Source organism: Schistocerca americana, unplaced genomic scaffold (assembly GCF_021461395.2).
Source record: "Schistocerca americana isolate TAMUIC-IGC-003095 unplaced genomic scaffold, iqSchAmer2.1 HiC_scaffold_112, whole genome shotgun sequence".
Classification (NCBI taxonomy): Eukaryota; Metazoa; Arthropoda; class Insecta; order Orthoptera; family Acrididae; genus Schistocerca; species Schistocerca americana.
The window spans coordinates 247501-252500 of record NW_025725176.1 but is presented as its reverse complement, the minus strand read 5'-3'; the positions used below and the strand labels follow the sequence as shown (position 1 = coordinate 252500).

Genomic DNA, 5000 nt, shown 5'->3' with positions numbered 1-5000 from the left:
ACTGCGGCGGATCGCTGGCTGGCATCGTTTATGGTTAGAACTAGGGCGGTATCTGATCGCCTTCGAACCTCTAACTTTCGTTCTTGATTAATGAAAACATACTTGGCAAATGCTTTCGCTTCTGTTCGTCTTGCGACGATCCAAGAATTTCACCTCTAACGTCGCAATACGAATGCCCCCGCCTGTCCCTATTAATCATTACCTCGGGTTCCGAAAACCAACAAAATAGAACCGAGGTCCTATTCCATTATTCCATGCACACAGTATTCAGGCGGGCTTGCCTGCTTTAAGCACTCTAATTTGTTCAAAGTAAACGTGCCGGCCCACCGAGACACTCACTCAAGAGCACCCTGGTAGGATTGCAACGGGGTCCGCCTCGGGACGCACGAGCACGCACGAGGCGCGTCGCACGCCTTCAGCTCGCCCCACCGGCAGGACGTCCCACGATACATGCCAGTTAAACACCGACGGGCGGTGAACCAACAGCGTGGGACACAAATCCAACTACGAGCTTTTTAACCGCAACAACTTTAATATACGCTATTGGAGCTGGAATTACCGCGGCTGCTGGCACCAGACTTGCCCTCCAATAGATACTCGTTAAAGGATTTAAAGTGTACTCATTCCGATTACGGGGCCTCGGATGAGTCCCGTATCGTTATTTTTCGTCACTACCTCCCCGTGCCGGGAGTGGGTAATTTGCGCGCCTGCTGCCTTCCTTGGATGTGGTAGCCGTTTCTCAGGCTCCCTCTCCGGAATCGAACCCTGATTCCCCGTTACCCGTTACAACCATGGTAGGCGCAGAACCTACCATCGACAGTTGATAAGGCAGACATTTGAAAGATGCGTCGCTGGTACGAGGACCGTGCGATCAGCCCAAAGTTATTCAGAGTCACCAAGGCAAACGGACCGGACGAGCCGACCGATTGGTTTTGATCTAATAAAAGCGTCCCTTCCATCTCTGGTCGGGACTCTGTTTGCATGTATTAGCTCTAGAATTACCACAGTTATCCAAGTAACGTGGGTACGATCTAAGGAACCATAACTGATTTAATGAGCCATTCGCGGTTTCACCTTAATGCGGCTTGTACTGAGACATGCATGGCTTAATCTTTGAGACAAGCATATGACTACTGGCAGGATCAACCAGGGAGCTGCGTCAACTAGAGCTGAGCAGCCGGCCGCCCGGGAGTGTGTCCCGGGGGCCCGCGCGAACACGCAAGCGTCCGCTCAATTATTCTGCAAACAGGAGGAGGCTGAGCTCCCCTGCACGATACACCTCGAAACCCTCTCAGGTCCCGGCGGCGCGCAGCGCCGTCCTAAGTACTTGGTCGGGTTCGAGAGAGGCGCAATCGCCCGGAGTTTGGCGAGTAGACGCTTTAGGTGCGACCACCCGTGCTCCCAACTGAGCTTGCCGCTGCCGACAGAGGCCCGGGAGCGTGCTGTCGTGGCATTGCCGGCGGGAGACAACACGCGCCACCTACGGTGGCCGGCAGCTCCAACGCCAGCGCCACAGAAGGACAAAAGCCCCACTTGGGTGCCGAAGCGAACTCTCCCAGCACAGCGCACGCGCCAACACGTCCGCACAGCTGCGATACAAACCACCTGCGAGAACCGCAGAGGCGACCGAGCAGCAGACGGCGTCGCGGCGCCGAGCGCCGGGCGGCGGCGCATCCTCAGCGCACACAGTCCTCAATCGGACCAGCACACTGCAGATGTCCACCGCGCTTCGCACCGGGCCCGCGAGGACCTACTTTGGCCGCACGGCGCCGCGTGCAGGGTGCGCCGGCGCGCAGCTGCGCCGCCTGCCGCCTCCGTCGGCCGGCGCGCCTGCCACTGGCCGCCCCCACCAGCCGGCTGTAGCGCGTGCGCCCACGCACCGCGCGGCCAGCACGCCGGGAGGCCCCCCCTCACCGGCCGGGGACGGTCCCACCCAGCCACCGCCGCGTATCGCTTCACACCCACATGCCATTCACGTTCGTGGGCATGGTGGGTATCGCTGAAACAACCGGTTGGTAGCTCAACCGATCGTCGCCATCACTGATTCACCTCTAGCGAGAACAACCGCACCACAACGGTTTACCAGTTGTTCATTTGCGTAACGTCACCAGCAAACGTAGACGTCCATCGCCATTTGCAAATTCAACGATTGTTGCATGCCTGTGTCAGGTGTCACGACACACTATGTCTGCCCACATACACGCAACAACATGTGCACGCTTCGCGAACACGTGGAAGGTGGCCCCCGTACGTATGCGATGTCCATTGCGCGAACGACTGTCAACCGGCCTCTGTCGCATGTCGCAGATGTGGAACGCAGTGCACCATGCTGTCACGGTGTGTGAGAAGAGACGACTACGTCTGACAACACGCGCCACTACATCAACAGACGGCTCATGCTGATCGCCATCCAGGGCATACCACACTGCAATCCGGCTCTTATAGGGAGACGACACATAGCTGAGTGCACAACAGTTGGACCGCATGGTTCGCCGTTGTTGGCGCAGTCGTTGTACGGTCACATGTACCACGATGTATCATTCAGTACATGAGGACCAATGTGCAGTACAGTGTGTGATTTGGACGTACAACATCAGCGGACAGTTGACACAGGCCGTACCACAGCGTAGGCTAAGTGCTTCGCCATGCGAATGCCAATGAACAACTGCGAAGGGCATTGAGCATGTACGTCCTGCTGCCATCCACATTACAGTGTATCGCTGCAAGGTGTTTAACATGAAGCGATACACTGGGGACCAGGCAGTGCGAGTAGCAAACTATATTGCGGGGGTTGCAGTTAGGCAACACTACACTAATTTAACGCGTCGTATGACAATTACAGAGCGGGTTAAGGCCCAACGTGTGTTGGGTTAAGGCCCAACGTGTGTTGGGTTAAGGCCCAACGTGTGTTGGGTTAAGGCCCAACGTGTGTTGGGTTAAGGCCCAACGTGTGTTGGGTTAAGGCCCAACGTGTGTTGGGTTAAGGCCCAACGTGGGTTGGGTTAAGGCGCAACGTGGGTTGGGTTAAGGCGCAACGTGGGTTGGGTTAAGGCGCAACGTGGGTTGGGTTAAGGCGCAACGTAGGTTAGGTTAAGGCGCAATATAGGTTAGGTTAAGGCGCAATATAGGTTAGGTTAAGGCGCAATATAGGTTAGGTTAAGGCGCAATATAGGTTAGGTTAAGGCGCAATATAGGTTAGGTTAAGGCGCAATATAGGTTAGGTTAAGGCGCAACGTAGGTTAGGTTAAGGCGCAACATAGGTTAGGTTAAGGCGCAACATAGGTTAGGTTAAGGCGCAACATGGGTTAGGTTAAGGCGCAATATAGGTTAGGTTAAGGCACTATATGGGTTAGGTTAAGGCACAATATGGGTTAGGTTAAGGCACAATATGGGTTAGGTTAAGGCACAATATGGGTTAGGTTAAGGCACAATATGGGTTAGGTTAAGGCACAATATGGGTTAGGTTAAGGCACAATATGGGTTAGGTTAAGGCACAATATGGGTTAGGTTAAGGCACAATATGGGTTAGGTTAAGGCACAATATGGGTTAGGTTAAGGCACAATATGGGTTAGGTTAAGGCACAATATGGGTTAGGTTAAGGCACAATATGGGTTAGGTTAAGGCACAATATGGGTTAGGTTAAGGCACAATATGGGTTAGGTTAAGGCACAATATGGGTTAGGTTAAGGCACAATATGGGTTAGGTTAAGGCACAATATGGGTTAGGTTAAGGCACAATATGGGTTAGGTTAAGGCACAATATGGGTTAGGTTAAGGCACAATATGGGTTAGGTTAAGGCACAATATGGGTTAGGTTAAGGCACAATATGGGTTAGGTTAAGGCACAATATGGGTTAGGTTAAGGCACAATATGGGTTAGGTTAAGGCACAATATGGGTTAGGTTAAGGCACAATATGGGTTAGGTTAAGGCACAATATGGGTTAGGTTAAGGCACAATATGGGTTAGGTTAAGGCACAACGTGGGTTAGGTTAAGGCACAACGTGGGTTAGGTTAAGGCACAACGTGGGTTAGGTTAAGGCACAACGTGGGTTAGGTTAAGGCACAACGTGGGTTAGGTTAAGGCACAACGTGGGTTAGGTTAAGGCACAACGTGGGTTAGGTTAAGGCACAACGTGGGTTAGGTTAAGGCACAACGTGGGTTAGGTTAAGGCACAACGTGGGTTAGGTTAAGGCACAATACGGGTTAGGTTAAGGCACAATACGGGTTAGGTTAAGGCACAATACGGGTTAGGTTAAGGCACAATACGGGTTAGGTTAAGGCACAATACGGGTTAGGTTAAGGCACAATACGGGTTAGGTTAAGGCACAATACGGGTTAGGTTAAGGCACAATACGGGTTAGGTTAAGGCACAATACGGGTTAGGTTAAGGCACAATACGGGTTAGGTTAAGGCACAATACGGGTTAGGTTAAGGCACAATACGGGTTAGGTTAAGGTACAATACGGGTTAGGTTAAGGCACAATACGGGTTAGGTTAAGGCACAATACGGGTTAGGTTAAGGCACAATACGGGTTAGGTTAAGGCACAATATGGGTTAGGTTAAGGCACAATATGGGTTAGGTTAAGGCACAATATGGGTTAGGTTAAGGCACAATATGGGTTAGGTTAAGGCACAATATGGGTTAGGTTAAGGCACAATATGGGTTAGGTTAAGGCACAATATGGGTTAGGTTAAGGCACAATATGGGTTAGGTTAAGGCACAATATGGGTTAGGTTAAGGCACAATATGGGTTAGGTTAAGGCACAATATGGGTTAGGTTAAGGCACAATATGGGTTAGGTTAAGGCACAATATGGGTTAGGTTAAGGCACAATATGGGTTAGGTTAAGGCACAACGTGGGTTAGGTTAAGGCACAACGTGGGTTAGGTTAAGGCACAACGTGGGTTAGGTTAAGGCACAACGTGGGTTAGGTTAAGGCACAACGTGGGTTAGGTTAAGGCACAACGTGGGTTAGGTTAAGGCACAACGTGGGT

At 51.8% G+C, this 5000-nt stretch overlaps 1 non-coding gene across 1 annotated transcript in view; it reads right to left on the bottom strand.

Annotated features, from left to right (window-relative positions):
* The window catches only part of LOC124560853, a 1910-nt gene extending 757 nt beyond the window's left edge, over nucleotides 1-1153 (bottom strand). The window contains exon 1 of the ribosomal RNA XR_006969359.1: nucleotides 1-1153. This exon is cut by the window's left edge and continues 757 nt beyond it. This is a non-coding gene — a ribosomal RNA (small subunit ribosomal RNA).
* Between the last annotated feature and the right edge of the window lie 3847 nt (nucleotides 1154-5000).